This window comes from Cupressus sempervirens, chromosome 9 (assembly GCF_028749045.1).
Source record: "Cupressus sempervirens isolate cs-2001-9-10 chromosome 9, ASM2874904v1, whole genome shotgun sequence".
NCBI lineage: Eukaryota > Viridiplantae > Streptophyta > Pinopsida > Cupressales > Cupressaceae > Cupressus > Cupressus sempervirens.
The window spans coordinates 178,683,415-178,702,504 of NC_143126.1; positions in this window are offsets into that span (position 1 = coordinate 178,683,415).

Here is a 19,090-nt window from a genome sequence, read left to right on the forward strand (position 1 = left end):
CTTCAGCTTGTAATTATTGATATGACTCATCAATCTTATCTTCAACATGGTTTACATCTACTTATAAATCAAATGAGTTAGTTGGTAATCATGATTTTCTCAAATTCATCTATAATAGTGTTACTTGTAAATGTCTAAATTCTTACACTTCTTCATCAAAAAATTAGTTGGGGAGCTTCATCTCTTTTATCTTATCCTTCATCTCTTCTATGGAATCATCAAGCTAGGTTTCTCCTCCATGAGTTCCTTTTCTCCCATCTACCTCCTTAGCCAATTCTAAATTTGTAACCTTCTTTGAAGATCCACTTGATTGAGTGGAATACATCATACCACCACAAGACATAATCTTATGGCTCTAATACCACTTTGATGGGGAGCAACTTCAATCTAGAGCTTTCTTTCTTTATCGAGGCTACTTCTAGCCTATCTAGGGTTAATATTCCAATTATAACCTAGAATACTTATTTCCAATCCCCTTTCACCAAGAAACTCTTCCAAACAACTCAATTTTCCATCCTCTAACTTCAAATCACCAAGTGTGCATCTTTTGGCTCAACATGCCAAATTTTCCCTAGTGCCACTACTATGTATAAATCAAGGTTAAAAAATCCTTATGAGGTTCTTGATACATTTCATGTCTTTCTACATGATCTTGTTAACTTTCATACACCCACAAGCCTATCTTGCCACGTTTTCCCTTGTAGTGCTAAGAGCCCCTATTAGCCCTCCTAGAAACAAGGAACCTTAATTAACTGAAAAAAATCCTAACAAGGCCTATTTATGTCTTCAATACTTTATTTCCAATTGACCTATGCTTAAAAAATTATAGGTCTTAGGTCTCTTTGGTGTTTGTACTATAAGATTGCAGTTTATCTCTAATTTGAGGGTTTTCTAGGCAATGACCACAAAAATCTTACCAAATGCTCTAATATTTTCATTAAAAAATATCCTCTATTTTATGGACACCTAACATCATATTCTACTATCTCCCCTTCAAGATCGGCATGTGCCAATCCTCTATTCTTATTAGAATTTAGATATAAACCTTCATTGCACCTTGCCTGACCTTCCTTAGTTTCCTAGGGCTTTCTTAAAAAAATTGAATCTTGACTTTGATAAACCCAAAAATAATTATTTGCATAATATATAGGGGCTATCATTTTATTTCCAAAGGCCATAGTGATTTGACCATGGAATCTCAAGCTATAGCCATTTTAGTGTTGATAACTCCAAACTGGTCAACAGAAATGTAAAAACTAACTAATTTTGAAAACCTATTGAAATGATAGATTAAGATCTAAAATATTTCAAATATTAAATACATCAACCCAAGAAACTATTCTATTCAAGATAGTAAGCTATTCAATGCTCCACATGTAGGTGTTGTCCATACAACTGCATAACCAACCTTTGGAAATGAGTTGGAGGGTGTTAAAATAGGTTACCCCATCCATCCTAGACTTTTTTTCAATCCATAACTACTCATGTTTCCCTTTCTCCAAAACTATGCAAAAAATGCTATTTGTAATTTTGCAAAAATTGCAAAGTTCTCAATGAGTAATTTTGACAACTTTTCAAATTTTGCAATCCAAGCCACCAAAATTGACCCATTTGATTTCAAAATTCATAAATTGAACTTAAAACACCTAAAGACCTCCTCTAAACACTTCTTGCCCCTTTTATGGTGTTTTTCATTATAGAGCAATTTCTAGTAATTTTGTGTTTATCAGGAACTAGTTGTTCAAAACTTAAATCACACTCAACTCTTACCTAAACACACATCCTAAACCTATATTGGGACTTTAAATGTATTCCTTGTTCTCTAAATGGTTGGTTAGAACATTTAAAAACCAAAAATTGATTTAGGGTTTTACCTTACCCCTAGGTTCTCTTGCACCATTCTCCCCTTGTAATAAAGAAGCCTAATGTACTTGTTGAGAGAGGAACTCCTTGCTAATGCCAAGCTTCCTAAAATCACTCTCAAAAATCATAGTGTATTCATATTTAGGTGTATCTAACCATTTCACTAGATTTTTTTAATAAACCTTATTCCTTGTACTCTTTTTCACTATAGAATCTAATATCCTCTCCACTTGTGGTTGCCTTCTTTTAGAATACTCTAATTCATCCATCTTTGAACTTTTTTAAGGTATCAATTCTTTGAAAATTAATATGGGAGAGATCATCATGTCTTTGGGTAATTCTAGTTTTTTGGTGTTGGGTCCATACTTCTATATTACTTTGCATGGCCCAATCCTCTTCATCTACAACTTACTAGGGATGCCCTTCTGTAACTTGGATTTGTTCAAGTATACCATAACCAAATATACCAATTTAAATTATAGTTCTCTTCTCCCCTCATCCTACATCTCTTTCAACTTCTAATTTTTCTTCATCAAGGTTTTCTTAACCTTATCATGCACCGCTTTCATAGATTGAATAAAGTCACCAGCATGTTCACTAATGTTGTCTTGTGTTAGTAGGGACTACTTGAAAAATATTTTAATCCTAGTGTCCTATTCTTACTATTATTATTGAAAAACTTTTCTTGAAGTATGACTTCCTCCCAACTTTTTCCATACTTCTTGGTAAGACACCTTAAGAGGTTTCCTAGGACATTGTTGATGGCCTCTTTTTGCCCATCTATTTTGGGATGGAAAGAAGAACTATGAGCTAGGTTTGTTCCTAACCTTTTTCATAGGGTCTTCCAAAAGTGCCACATAAATTTGGCATCTCTCTTAGCTACTATACTCCTTGGTAGACCATGTATTCAAACAACTTCCTTAAAGAAAAGATTAGCTATATTGCTTGCATCATGTGTTGTTTTGCATGGGATGAAATGGCTCATCTTGTTGAACCTATCTACCACCACAAACTCACTATCTAACCATGTCCTATTCCTTGGAAATCCCACTATGAAATCAATGTTGATGGATTCCCATGACCTATTAGGAATGGGTAGAGGTTTGTAGAGTCATCTATTAGATACAGTTCCCTTTTCCTTTTGACATATACCACACTGTTCCATATACTCCTTTACATCCCTTTGCATCTTTGGCCAATAGTAGAACCTTTCTACTAGGTCTAGGGTATTCTTAAGGAAAAAATTCCCACTTGTGCTTCTATTGTTCTTCTCTTGTATGAGATTTTCCCTCATAAATCCCCTTGGGATGCGCAAACGGTGACCCTTAAACAATAAACCATTTTTGCAAAGTATATTAGAAAAGGTCACTATGGAAATGATTTTAAAAGTTAGCAGATACGTTGTAGGGCTCTCTAAAATCAGTATCCTCCACATATATTTCCTTGAATCTATATAGTCCTATGTTCTACAACTTGACCTCTTGTATTGTCAACAACCTTCTGCTCAAAGCCTTTTCCACCTTGTTATTGATGTCTTTATTTTGTTTAATAGTGAAAGTGTAGGACTGCAAGAACTCCATCCATTTAATGTAGTTCAAATTAATCTAGCTTTCCTAGGTTAGAAGATAGTGTCTATCAAGTTCACTAGGTTGTCAACGAAAATTTTGTGAAAGTTGAGTGTTAATTGAGCTCACTTGGTTAATGAAGAAAATGTTGGATAGAACTAGTGTTAACAAATCTCACTTAGTTATTAAAGGAACTTTGTGAATATTTATTATTAACTGATTTTACTAGGTTAACACAAGAAAATTGCTACAAATTTAGTGTCTACAATGAAGGGTCAGCTAACAAGGGATTTTCTTATTTTGGGATATTGAGTTCAATTGAACTGTATATTAGTTCTAGTTAATTGAGAAGATTATTGGAAGTGAATTAGAAGGATAAGAAGAATATTGTTGTTGAGATTCAAAGATATATTCAATAAAACAAGATCAAGTATGCAAGCTAGAATCAAGATCTATAATCAACAATTCTTTTGCATCAGGAATCAGGTCATCTCATTGTTACTCTTTAACCATTGTAGCAGTGATCTAAATCTCTTAAAAGGCTTTGCTTAATAGCTATTTGTAAATCCTCTAACAAGGTGGCATTTCTATTGAATTGTCAAAAGATGTCTAATAAGGCCACTCCTAATAGGGTAATTAAATCTTTTAATAGGGTCACACCTAACAGTTTGTTTTTTAACCTTTAATAGGGTTGACTCCTAATAGGGATCACTTCAAAAGAGTGAAAATCAATAACAAGTTGCAACTGGTAGTTTTTCCCAAATTAGGTTTCCACGTTAAATCTTGGTGTCAAGAATGTTCATGCTATTTATTTTATTTGGTTGCAACTAAGTTAAAGTAATATTAATCATAGATAATATCTTAAAGATTTTAAATCTTATGAATTTACTAAGCTATTTCAGTATTTACTAAGTTACAAAATCTTTCTATGTGTTTATCAAGAATTAGCAAAGTCAAGTTTTCATAGAGTTATTATATGTTGGCATCTAAGGGATCTAGGATTTATTTTAGTGGTAACTGATTCACTCTTCCCCTCTTAGTTACTCCTCTTATGTTTCAAACAATTGGTATATGGGATTTTGGTGCTTGCAGATAAGGTTTTAATGGCTAGTGATAAAGATCAGTATGTCTTATAGAAGAGAGATTCCCAAGTTGAACAGAGGCAACTTTAAAGCAATGGCAAGGACTTATGAGGTTACATTTCAAAATTATCAATGGTTGTAAGTATCTTGATAATGAATACAAGTCTCCTTCTAGAACATTATTAGTTAAAGATATTGTTGAAAAGAAAAATCACAACATCATGATGATTGACATTGCTTTTGCTCTTAATAATGCTGAATTTGATGAATTCAAAAATTTTACTACAACTTATGATATGTGGATCAAACTAAAAGACATCTATGGAGGAGATAGTAATGTAAGAAGAGCTAAAGCTGAAAGCTTGAAGGACAATTTGATTAGATGAAGCTGAGTGAAGATGAAAATATTTTAAAATATGTTGAGAGAATTAAAGCAAGGCTGAGCACAATTTGTTGATCTCATATTGATTTTGATAATTGAGTGCCAACACACTTAAGTCTTTTACTAAGTTCATGTCGAACTAGTAATATATGGTGAGTATAATATGTACAGATGTCAAGTTACAATGAGTGTCAAATCACTCATGAGTTGAGTCACTCACGTGCCAAGTAGATAGACCATGCTGAGTGGTTCAAGTGCTGAGTAAATAGTTGATGATGATCAATTCAGGTGCTAAGCTAGAGACATAATTACAGTATGTGTTGAGCATTAGTAACATCAAGTGTCAAGTAACATAGATTGGATCTAGTTTTTTGTGATGGCACAAAAAACTATGTAAACCATTTTTATGCTAACTTATAGATAGATCTCAAAGCTTTAAAGATAAGGATGAAGCTATTTATATTTCCTATGCAATCAACATGAAGACAATTAGAAAATAGGAGTAAAGTGGAAAAATGGATGAATGTAAGCCATAGATTCATACCTAATCCTAAGCTAAAAAAGTATTTATAAAGAAGAAAAAGCCCCAAAAGCTATATACAGAATGTGAGTGAAGAACAAACAAAAGGAAAGGGGAGAATAGTTTAGAGAGCATTCAAGGTGACTTAGTAGAGTGAAAGACTTGTAGAATCAATTTGCAGAACAAAATAATCAGAGAAAAAACATTGTTATATCAAATTGAAAGGATCAAGAAGAATAGAATTGAGATCTAAAATCAACAAGACAAAGTTGTAAGTTATTAGATCAAACATTCTACTATTACTTTGTAACAACTATATTATCAGGGTGAAATCCTTTGGACTAAGGTTGAATTAACAGTCATTGGAAAATCCTTTAATAGGGTGACATTCTAAGTGAATTTTCTAAAGTCCTCTAACCAGGCAGACTTCTAACAGGGTGTTAAAAATCCTCTAACAAAGTAGGACCTAATAGTCCTTGTATGCCTTTAACAGGGTAGGCCTTTCACAGGGTAGATCATGTTTCATGGTCAACAATTTTCAACCTTAAGAGGTGACACTTTTTTGTTGTAGTAGTGAAGAATTGTAGGTCTCATCCCCACCCCAATTTTACCTTCTCATTTGGAGGGTTTTTGGGTAATCATATCAAGTTTCAAGTGTGTGTATGCTTATATATTCTAATGCATTTTCTTTATATTTCATTTCAATTTATTACATGCATCTAATGAATAGGAAAAAGGTTTTAAGTGTTGAAGTTTGAAATTTTGATTCACTCCCACCTTTTAAGAAGTATATGTTTCCCACTTTTAATTCAAACAATTAGTATTAAGGCTAAGTTCTCATCATGGGAAGCCTTAAAACCTAGAGAAAAGATCTTGAAATGGAGGTCTACAAACTGGGAAAGATTATTGAGAACCAAGGAATTGAGATCTAGCTCATTATGCATTCATTGGATGAAGCTATAGAGGAGTTGAGGAAATCCTCAAAGAGAAGGAAAGATATTGCCATAGTAGAGAATGATACACAATATAAAGAGATTGATACCAAGTTATTTTCTAATGGAGACTCAAATGACTTTGATGTAGCAATTGAAGATCTGATGGAAAAGAATATAGTACAAGCTAAGGAGATCAGAAATCTCAAGATCGAGCAAGAATCTCAAGCCATGATGTTGTGTGAAGTGACTCAACAAAATAAGAGAGCCATAGAAGACAAGGTTATGATTGAAGAAGACAAGAGAACTCTAGCAAATAGATTGGAAGAAAAGTCAACTGAACTTACCAGAATCTCCAACATGCAATTGAATACCCTAAGCTAGATGATGAATGCTTACCATGAGTTGAATGTCAAAGACATTGAGATCGATACAAAGTTACAGAATGAACACCTAAAAAATGATCTGAGAAGAGAAAGAGATATTGCTAAAAGTTTCAACAAGCACCAATGAAGCCATCAAGTACTTTAAGAAACTACTAAAATCTCTTGGAATCAACAATGGTACATCAGGAGCTAATTGAACCTAACAAGTCTATGAAATCAATTTTGAAATAGAGAGCAAAGCAGGGAGAAGCAAAGAAAGGAGAAGTGGTAATTTGAATGGGCATTTTAAACAGGAACCTAAAGATCATAGGCATTGGGGTCCATCCTACTAGTGCAAAGCAGGAAAAGGGGGGGCAAGATGCTGATGCATCCAAGGACAGGGACCCACAGGCACTGTAGCCACATCCAGGGAATAAGATTCGTCCTCCCCCTCTGGCTGGAGGGTCTTCTAGGGCCAAGGGTTAGTGGTTGAATCTTTTTGGGGTCAAATCGATAAGTAAATCAACCTTTCCTAAAATTATTGATAAATATGATAAGGAGAAGGGCATTTTCACTCTGGAAGATCCCAGAGAAATCATAGATCATAATATCCTCAGTATGGCATCTACTCTGGTGGGCAAATTCATCGGTCCATGGCCCCACATTGACCTAGTAAGGGTCTTCACAAGGAACAAATGGGAGCTGAAGCAGCATGTTGAGGTGACTGCTATGGCCAAAGGGTTCATGTCATTTGAGTTCTCTTGCTTGGAGGACTATGCTAAAATCATGTGTGGAAGAAACTGGTCTCTAAGGAGATCTACTCTGATCCTACAGAAATGGACCTCTAATATGGATCTGAACAATGACTTCCTTTCCCTCAGTTTGGATCAGATTGCCTAAAATTCCTCTTGAATATTGGCACAAGGATGTTTTCGATGGTATTGTGTGATGGTTTGGAGAAATCCTTTCCATTGATCCTATTAGAGTAGCGAAGAAGAGGCTTACTTATGCAAGGATTTTTGTTGAAATGATGGAAGGCCAAGACATGCCCCAAGTCATAAAAATTTAGTCTCATTTGGGAAGTAGATTCCAATAGATCAACTATGAAACTGTCCTTTTTGCATGTTTCCACTACAAAAGGGTAGGCCACAAAGCAGACACCTACCCATTATTCAAAGAAAAAGGTAAGGAGGGGAAGGGCCAAAACAAAGCCAGCAAGAATACTGCTAATGCTCCCAAAAAGGAATGGAAGAAGAAAGATACTTTAGAAAAAAAAAAGAAGCGTAGTTAGAGGGGAAAAATAATACTAATTTGGTAATAGATCCTCAAGCTAAGGTATTATCCCCCTAGGGCATGGGTGTTGACCTAGATAAAGATACAAAGGAAAAAATTGTTGGCACATATTGCCTCCCTCACTTAAAGGAAACTACTGTCATACCAGAAGAGGATAATAAGGGGGTGACCCAAGGACCTCAAAAGGTACAAGAGGTTATGATTTCTATTAATCTTGAACCTGAGTTATCCTTTGTTCTAAACTTGCTAGAGGAACCTACAACTGCTGATCCTCCTTTGTCCCAAGAATCCAACACAAGCCTGGTCAATAGGGTAACTGCTAAGACTATAATAGAATCATTGAGTGACTCTCAACCACCTCACTAGGACATTTGGCTAGACTGGAGGATTTGTTTGATGATTGCAAGGATGTTGATGAAGCTCCCTAGTCTATGGTTAGATATAGAAAGAAGAAGAACAGTCATGATCCTTCTCCTGCTTCTCCAACTACAACAAGGAGTAGAGTAAAAGCTGATCTTGGCCTTATCTATAGTTAGTTGGGAAAGAAAAGTAAGAACCAACTAAGAAAAGAGGAAACGAGAAGAAATTTAATGGATGGAATGTAGTGTACCATCTAGGAATCTTGTTCATCATTCAAAGCATGAAGATCCTATCGTGGAACATCTGTGATCTCAATGATAACCACAAATAGGAGATTGTAAGGAATATGATCAGGGACCAAAGGCTTGATGTCTTCTTAGTTCAAGAAACTAATATGAGAAAGGAAGGTTTGGGGAACATTAAATTTAGCAACATCATGACTAGTGTTATTTCTAACTCAGACGGTATGGTAGGGGGCCTACTAATTGTATACAATAACAAGCATTTTAAATTTGAACTAGAATATGATGAAGGTAACATTCTCTTTTGTAGAGTCTATCATATCCATTGTAATGAAAGCTGGTTTTTGCTGAATCTTTATGCTCCTAACAATAAAAGAGAAAGAAAGAAGTATTGGTCTAAAGTTGGAGAGCTGGTGTAGTCAAGTAAATTAAGGAAGGGCATAATAATGGGAGATTTCAATACTCCACTTATGGATGAGGAGGAGATGGTCAGCTTGGCACTAGATGGGGAGAGTAAGTAGGACCTCTCCAATTTTATCAATGGTTTGGCTTTTTTGGACTTGGATCTCTCAAGAGGTATTTTTACTTCATCCAACAAAAGAGTTGATCAAGAGTGTATTCAGGTTAGGTTGGATAGAGCCTTAATATCTCCTAATTGGTTGCAATCTTTCTAATGTAAGCTACCTCTACTTCCTAGAGTTGGCTTTGATCACTCTCCTATTTCCCTTTTAGTTGTTTCTATTGAACCAAGAATGAACTTCCCTTTTAGGTTTGAAAAAATGTGGACTTCCCACCTAGAGCTTCTAGATAAAGTGAAATTCTAGTGGGGGATTGAGGTGGAAGGAACTGCTATGTTTAGAGTTACTAGGAAATTGAGCAATGTGAAGAGGATGATTAAATTCTAGAACAAGACTGACTTTGGTCACATCTTTCATGATAAGGAGGATCTATCAGATAAAATTTCTTCAATTCAAGACAATATCTAGTAGGAAGGATAGAATGAGAATAATAGGGAGGTTGAGCTGATTATTCTTTTAGACTTGCACAATATCGTCAATAAGGAGGAAAAATTTTGGAAACAAAAATCAAGGATAAATTGGCTCAAGGATGGAGATCAGAACATGAATTTTTTTCATCTCTCCACTCTTAAGCATAGAGTTAATAATAGAATCTCTGGAATCAAGAGGGGGTAAGTTTTCCTGACCAAACAAAATGATATCACTACTAAGGCAGTGTCTCTCTTCTCTTCTCTTCTATCTTGGGACCCCTTGTTATCAAGGGTGGATTAGGAGGACATTGTTTCTTGTATCCCTCAGATGATCCAACCCCACCACAAAAAAATACTTCAAGCTATTCCTAATGCGCTGGAAGTTAAAGAAGCTCTTTTTTCCTTGCCTACTGATAAATCTCCAAGTCTGGATGGGTTCCCTACCTTCTTTTTCCAAATGTATTGGAAGGTGGTTATGGAAGATGTGGTGAAGGCTATTTAGGAGTTCTTTAGAGTGAGAAGTATTCTCAAGGAGATTAATTCCACTTTCTTGGTCCTCATTCCTAAATCTCTAGGGGCTAACTCTTTGGACAAGTTCATACCTATCAATTTATGCAACTCTTTTTATAAGATCACCTTGAAGGTGCTTACTTCTAGAATGCTCAAAATTCTCCCTCTAATTATTTCTCCTCAACAAACTAGCTTTGTCGTTGGAATAATTTTTTTTGCTTCAACTATGATGGTTCATGAAGTTATTCATTCTTTGGAAGCTAGTAAACATGAAGGTATGTTACTAAAATTGGATCTCTCTAAAGCCCATGATTAGGTTGACTAGTCTTTTCTTGGGTTAGTCCTTTAGGCCTTTGGTTTGGATCAAAAAGTCTATTAGATTATCTCTTAGCTTGTTTCTACCTCCTCTCTTGCTATTTTGGTCCATGGAGCTCCCTCAAATTTCTTTAAACCTTCTAGAGGTCTTAGATAGGGAGACCCCCTCTTGCCTATTCTTTGCATTATTTTGGCTGAATGTATTGGTAGGCTTATTCAGCACAAAAATAAAGATGGAAATCTCAAGGGGATCAAGCCTTCATCAAAATGTGAGCCTTTCTCCCACCAGAAATTTGTGGATGACACAATAATGGGGGGGGGAGGCCTCTGTTAGGGAGGCTAAGACTATGAAGGAGATCCTTGATATATACACTATAGAGTCTGCTTAGGTGATCAATTGGGAAAAGATCTCAAATTTATTTGTTAACATTCATGAAGTCTAATAGAGAAAAATTTCTAGGATCCTTGGCTATGGAGTGGGAAAGCTTCCATCTACCTATCTTGGACTCCCTTTGGGATCTTCTCCCCCAGAATCCTTTTGGAATGGGAATTTGGGTAGATTCAGTAGACAGTTGGTTGGGTGGAAAGGTGCTTCACTTAGCTAGGTAGGAAAATGTTAGTTGGTCAAATCAACTCTACAGAACCTGCCTATGTATGCTTTGAGCTTGTATGGAATTCCTAGGAGATTTGAAGAGAAGATGGAAAAAATTTAGAGAGACTTTCTATGGATTGGTCTTGAAGGGAGAAAAAGGCATAAGAAAGTTAACCCATCTCAATAAGGCTTTGTTGGCGAAGAAAATATGGTGTATCTTCAATAGCACTGGTGAATGGAGGGACATCCTAATTAATAAATATATCAGTAGGCCTTCTCTTCATTTTATTTTAAACAATGAGGATATTCCAGAATGGTCAGTTATCTGGAATGGTATATTGAAGGCTGGGGACCTAGCAAGGGCCAAGATTTCTTGGAAAATTGGAAATGGAGAGGAAATTTTGTTTTCATCTGATAGTTGGCTATTTCAAGGTCCCCTTATTAACAATCTTGCATATGAAGTTTGGGTGAAAGAATATACATGACAATTTGGGTATAAAGTTAGAAATTATAGGAATGGCTAGGGATGGAGAGATCTTTCCCTCATATTTGAAGATCTAGATCCGATTATGATTATATTAAACACTATGGCTCTTAGTAATAAGAGAGATGAAATGATTTCAGGGGATAATCCTAATAGAAGTTATTATGTTGCTTCAGGTTATAACTCTCTTTGGTGTATGAGGGAGAAACCCCCTTGGGTGAATGCCTAGCTTCCTGGCCTCATTCCCAAGATCAACATCTTTTATTAGCTAGCCCTTCAGAATAAAATCCTCACTCAAGATAATATTAAAAAGAGAGTACATGCAATGCCTAATAGATGTCCTCTTTGTAAAAACTAGCTGCAATCGAGAAACCATCTTTTCATTCATTTTGTTTACTCTAGGGAGGTTTGGGAGTTCCTAACCTAGGATTTTGAGATTAGCTAGTGCATGCCAGATAATCTTCTAGATTTCTTTAGTCAATGGAAAGCCTATTTAAATCTTCTATTTTTCAAGAACTAAGCACTTGGATATTGCCTCACTTCTGCTAGAGTATCTGGAAGATAAGGAAAAATAGAATTTTTAGGGATAGAGAGGAGCCAACTCTTGTTCTTGGGAGGAAGATTAATAAAAACATTAAGGAAAACTATCAAGTCAAGAAGGGGGGAGATTTTGAAGTTGGTGGCACCAAGATAGATGAGGAAAAAGATAGGAAGCTAAAAAGACAAGAAGCTAGATGGCTTCTTCCCCCAAAGGGATGGCACAAAGCCAATTTCGATGGTGCCTCAAAAGGAAATCTAGGTCCCTCACGAAGTGGTAGAATAATAAGAAATAATTTTGGTGAGGGAGTTGTGGCTTTTTCTCTTCCATTGGGAATCCAAACTAATCATTTTGTGGAAGCCAAAGCAGTGTGCCAAGTGGTTAATCTAGCTTTTGAAGTTGGAATAACTAAGCTTTGGTTAGAAGGGGATTCCATTAACATAATTAATTGTATTAATGTAAAATCTCATCCTTTTTTGTCGATTGCCAATCTAATTGAAGAGACACATGATACCCTTGCTAAATTTGAGACTTTCCACATCACACATGCATTCAAAGAAGCAAATCCAGTTGCAGATTGGTTTGCCAATAAAGGTGTGGCATTTGACAAGTTGATTACATGGCAATCAAGAATAGATATTTTGGTAGAAGCCAAGACCCTTATCTACCAAGAAAAAATTCCAAGGGTGTATGGTGGAGATCTAATGGTAATAATGAATATTAAAGGTATATGGGATATGAGTATGAGCCATAAAGGCCTTTTTGGTTTGTGCAAGTAGTTGAGGCTTTCTTTGTCTTTTCAACATGTTTTGTGGGTCAAAATTTCCATTTACTACTTGTGTTTTAGTAAGGGGAATTATCTTGGCATGTATCAGAGAAACAATGCCAAAATTTTGTTTGCAAAGGATTTGCAAAGCCTAGAATTTATGACAATTGTTGGAGAAAATACTCAAGAGATGGTGGGAGAATGTTGCAAAAAGGAGCTGGTGGGGGATCTTGAGAAATGGAGGAAACGGGGAAAAGTTTGGAAAATTTTAAAAAAGGGAGGGGTTGCTAGTTACATTGCCAAACTTCATGGTTTCGATCATGAGGTCACCAATAGTATGGTGAATTTTTGGAAAGATAGCAAGGTGAAAGTGAATGGTATCTCTTTTTTTATCACTGAGGAGGTTGTGGCTATGGTCACAGAGATTCCTACGGAGAGTTTCAAGTTTTACAAGGATAAAAAACTCTCTATCAATGTTGTGAAGGATTTTGTGAAGAGCAGCAAAGAAATGAATGAACTAATTAAGAGTGAGACATTTTATGTGATAGAATCCATCAAAAATCTTTGGAGGTATGTGTTACATGCTATCATTGAATATATAGTTCTGGACCATAGGTTTGATCGAGTAAGAACCCATATTTTTGTTCTTCTTAATCATTTCTACCATGATAACAAAATTTATTTCCCTTACTACTTACTTAATTCCATGAGTAAGGCTATCACTAGCTTTAAGAAGAAACCCATTCTCAACCTTGCTCTGAATGAGGGATTGTTGATGCTAATTCATGAGTATTTCAAAGCTCAAATGATTAGGAACAATCCTTTGCTAGATATAGACAAGGACAATGGTAGCTCCAACTATTCTTATCACTTTGATGAAATTCAAAGCATAAGCTTAGAGGAGGGGAATGTTTCTTCTAGAAAGAAAATTAAGGGTCATATTAAGAAGTAGTCCTCTGATTTAACCCCTAGAAGAAAGAGCCCTAGGGACCATGACCAAATCTCTAGAAAAGAGGATATGGACTACAATGAGGATGAGGAGGACATGGATTCTAAGGATTAAGACAAGGATATGGAAGAGGAGATTAAAGAGGACCATGCTAGGAAAAAATGGAAGAGGGATAATGCAGTTAAAGAGAGGGTTTCAAATTAGGAACTAGATGTTTTGATTCTTCCCCTTTCCCCTATTCATCCCCACCCTCAATGTCATTCCGAGGAGAAGGAAAGGATAATGCTGGTGCTAAAGATGGGGAAGTGCTTGTGAAAAATAGGAGAAAATCTTGGATGAATTTCAATGTTAGGATTGTGACATTGTGCATTTATAGAGAAGCTATGAATCCTCATATTTTGGCAAAGAATTAGGAAGAGCCCTGGATTGAAGAGCTCATTGATCTAGCTATTGTGGCCATCTTTTATAATGAAAGGGAGGCAATAATGAACCTTCTAAACAACACTTGTAATAGCATGATTAATAATTTTAGATCAATCAAGTGGCTATACCATGAGCTAGAAGAGGTAAGAGAGAAGATGTGTCAGTTGGAGGGCAATAATAGGAAGACTAAAAATGAGAACCAAGAGGATCAAAGTGATAGAGCCAGTCTGGTTGAGAGGAGAATTAGAAATCTTGAAAACTACAATCATAATTTGGCTAGTCCGGTGATCTCTCTCCTCAATTTGATTAATGAAAATATGCTCTCTTTAACTGTTGTGATCAAAGACATAGGCCTATTGGTAGGTGAGGATGGAAAGGATAGAGAAAGAGCTAGGTCTAATGATGATATGGCCACTACCATCACCTTTGCCAGTTTGGACAAGGAAATGGAGAAAGTTTAGGAGCAAAATGTTGAGTAGCACCAGAAGATTTATGAGGCTGCCCAGACCATGCAGGATTTCGAGAAGAAGAATGAAGAGTAGTCCTCTATTTCTATCTTTTGTGTTTTTGTTGTTTCACTATTGGCTTTTTATTTTGGATTTTTCTTAGTTTCATTAAATATGGTTTGATTTGGCTTTTCTGTTGGTGTTTGTTGTTGGCTAGGACTTGTGCTTATTATTAGCCTTTAGACTCATTTGTTTTTGGCTAGGCTTTTTTTCTTATTATCAACCTTGGTTTGTAGCTACTTTTGGGTTTCAAGGTCCCTTTAAAACCTATTTATATTATCAAAAACAATGATACATTAGGACTAGGCTATACAAGAAATGAAGAAGGAGAATCATCCAAGACTACTAAATAAAGCAATGACAAATGTAAAGACTCAAAACCCACTTGTCATTATTGTTGTAAGAAAGGACATACTACTAATATGTGCAGGAGCAAGAATAAAAATCAACAAATCAAACCAAAGAATATGGGTCACTTTCATAAATGCCAAAAGCAAGATCATTAGGTACATGAATGCAAAACTAGAACAATGCATGCACCAAAATTTGAAAGTTACTACTACAACTATCAGAAATATTGACATAGAGCCTTTGAATGTAGATCTAAATCCACGTGGTCACCAAAAAAGTTAGAAAAAGAAAGTCATAGACACTTCTATAACTAGTATTACAATACAAGGAAAAGTTGCAATTATTGGTAAGTGTGTGGACACATCCTTGAGAATTACATTAGAACACACTTTAGTGTTAACTACAATAGATGGTTGAGTCAAACTACATACTTTAGCTATTTAAAGAATGGTCATATCATTAAGCACTATCCAATGAGGTGAAAGGGACCAAATTGTGAATTCAACAAAGGAAAAGGAAAAGTAGATGTTGAACAAACTAGAGGAGAGATGAACAAGACATGGAAAAGAAAGATGGATGTAGCACATTAGATGAAGGGATCACTTCACCTAATAGGTCAAGTGGTCACACCTCATTAAACTAAGTAAAACGAGGTATGTGGGACTGATACTCAAAGAATTATACCTTACATCATTTCCAAAAGAGAATAGCAATAAAAAGAATAAACTAGCATGAATTAGGATGCAAGATGATAAGAAAATTCCAAGGTCAAATCTTCCAATTTTCACATGACTCCTGAGCTAAAGAGGTTGAGTAAAATATTAGTAAGTGTTGAGCTGTTAGTCAAAGTTAGTTATAGTCAAGTCAGTAGTAGCTACCAAGTGAGGGAAATCTCTATAGATGATGAGTGGAACAAAAATCATGTTGAAGCTGAGTTTACAGTTGTACAAGCACCATGGAATAAATGCAATTTTTGAATTGTATAAGCTCAATTTGAACCTTTTTTTTTCATTAAAAATTCAAAGCAAGAATGAGTAGAGTGGAGAACCAATTTACAAACCAATTTGAAATGTATGCAAGAACCCTAGCAAAGATCAAGCACTAGTTCATCAATTTTTAAAGGTATTCTTCACTTGCCAAGCTATGCAGTTTAATATTTGTTAAACCCTAAGCTACATAATAGCATCTAGTTAAAAGAGTGTGAAGGAGAAAGAGACTTTTGAAGTCCAATTAGTTAGCAATGAGGTTAAACAACCCATTTTCAAGGCTATACCAAACATTTCCTACAAGCAAGACCTATCAGGCATGTTATCCATGATTCTGCGTAAGGTTATAATGGTGCAAGATGTAAGAAAGTGTTATAACTATAAAGTAGGAGGCATTGGAGACATGGAGATAAGAAATAAATATGATAAATTGTGCAAAAATGGTGTATTAAAGGAGGAATTCAAGATTGTAGAAAGAAAGGGTTTGACACATGCCCTAGAATTCCCTATGGTTTTCAAAATTGAGTGGATCAAGATAGTTTTGAGTAGGATACATGATGGATGTCTATGGTTAGAAGGTGGACCTCTCAAGATTTCAAAAATAATTATCCATAGGGTTACTAGATATCCAACCCTAGATCAGCCTAAGACACTAAGAAGCAACTCAAAAGAGGTCATTGAGAAAAATACAGGTGAAAAGTGGAATAAGCATGAAATAACTATTGACACTATTACAGATCTACTTCTTGATTTTCCAATAAGAGTTATTTCTCACAAATTCTATCGGTCAAGTAGGTTAAATAGTGTTGCTTGCATAGCTATTGATGTTGGCTACAAAATTGTTAAGAAAGATCATACTTATGATCTTGCAGAGATTCAGCTACAATAGATAATGGAAAACCTTGGAGCAATTAGAAAGTCCAAAAGTGCTCAATGCAAGTTTGGATCAATACTTGCATGTATGTTTTTCTATGTTCAAAACACCTTTCCATCTTTTGGCATAGTTGGATGGAAGAAAAATAGATCAATAGTTGTCCAAATCAATGAATATAGTGAACAAATGGGAGAAAACTTTGAAGTAGTGGTGACAATCTATTTTGAAGACTTTAAGAAGTCTATGAAGTAGAGATTGATGATTCCTATTTCACTAGTTGAGAAATACTAAAATGACATATGCTTCAGTGTAGATATTGATTATACTTTCATCTAGGTTTTTGTACATAGGATTAGATGGCTAAGATCCCTAGGCTATGAAATAAATGTTAATGAATCCTCAGTTTCCATTATTGCACTCCTAGTAGAGGAGATTGACAAAACAACCAAGATATTTGGCAACTATGATGTAATGAAGTCAAAAATTGAAATGGAGTTAAAGAAAACCTCGACACTAAAAAAGAAAGAGAAATTAGTGAGGAAATTAAAGGAAAATTTTGGGGATGGAGCAAGAGATGAAGAAGAAGATGATGAAGAGGATGAAGAGGAAGAAGAGGCACAAGCTCAAGAACCTCTAGCTTTAACCCAAGGCATGGGTGAGGACCAAGAAGAAGAAGGTTCTAAGGAGGAAGATGATGAGGAAGCACCAATACAACTAGAAACTAAGAAGAGAATGGCCAAGGCACAGCCTGTGGCCAAACCAAAAGAAAAAAGGACTACTAACCCCATCACAACAAAGCCAACAGTTCCAACAACAAGGGCAAGTACACGGGTCACTACACAAAAGGACAAAGAGCAAGAAAAAGAAAAAAAAAAGGCTATTAAACAAAAGGGCCCAGTGTAGAAGAAATAAAAGAGAAAATATATTGGATAACCTAAAACAGATGATGAAAGAATAGAGTATGAAGATACAAGTCAATTTAGAGTGGTAAGTCATGCACCTAAATCTGATGTTGAGAATATTTGTGATAATGTTAGGGACAATGCATATTTAATAAAATTAAAAGGTATTAACTTTGAAAATCTTGGTAGAGAAGAGAAAAACCAATTTGAAGAGTCAGTGTATGCAATGATGTCTAAGTTTGAGAACACTCCTCTTGAAATAGACAATACAATGCCAAAAGAGTTGTATATAATTTTTGAAAATAAGTGGCATTATTGTTTTAATATTAAGAAACAAATAAGGGAATCAAACCTAGCCTAGGTGATTCTCAAAATAATGAAAGGGAAAATTTTCAAAGCTAATAAGAAGTATGGTAGCAGGTTTGCACCTAAATATAGGGCATTTAACATACTTCAGAACAACATTGAAGATGTTGTAAAGAAATCCACTCAAATGTGAAAATTAATATATGGCTTGAGAATAGTCAAAGAAGGAGAAGAGGATACCTTAGAGGGAAAAAAAATGAGTAAGAAGATGATGAGAAGGAGGATGAGACAATATAAGAAAAGTAGGACACCATTGTGGAGGAGACACAAAGGGAAGAGCAACAAGAACAAAGTGTACAAGACACATAGATGTCGACCATGAGCCCTCCAGATGACACAAATAGGCCTGCAGACACCATAACTATAAAGGATGTTCCTAATGACTCAGCTCAAAACATCAAACCATTAACTACAGAATACCTAAAGAATATACTTGACCAATCCACTCTACAAGCTAGATTGTGTGAGAATCCTATATTGGTTAGTGTTGAAGAGCTTTAGAAGGTAGTAACTAATATAACAAGGGATAAGGTGAATACACAAGAACCACCTTCTACCATCCCTTCAGCTACTAGTGCTCAACCTTTAATACAATCAGATGATACATCTACAAAGATTGATACAATTGTCAAAGTTGATATGGTTGAACAACAATAGACTACTCAAGAAATGAAAAACTATAGTAGAACAAATAGGAAAAAAAAAATGTGTCTATACCTAATGCACAAACATAAAGTATAACTCAATTAGTTGTAACTAACCAAGGTGGGATTGAAGAAAATGACATACCAAAGGAGAAGGAAAAAGAATCCATTCAAACATTGGTAAAAGGTCGAGCACTAATGCAATACCACTATAGATTTTAGCATCAAGCTCCAACTCATCCAAGGTTGCTAATGTATTTCACTATGGAGATGAAATTCTAGATAAATAAAT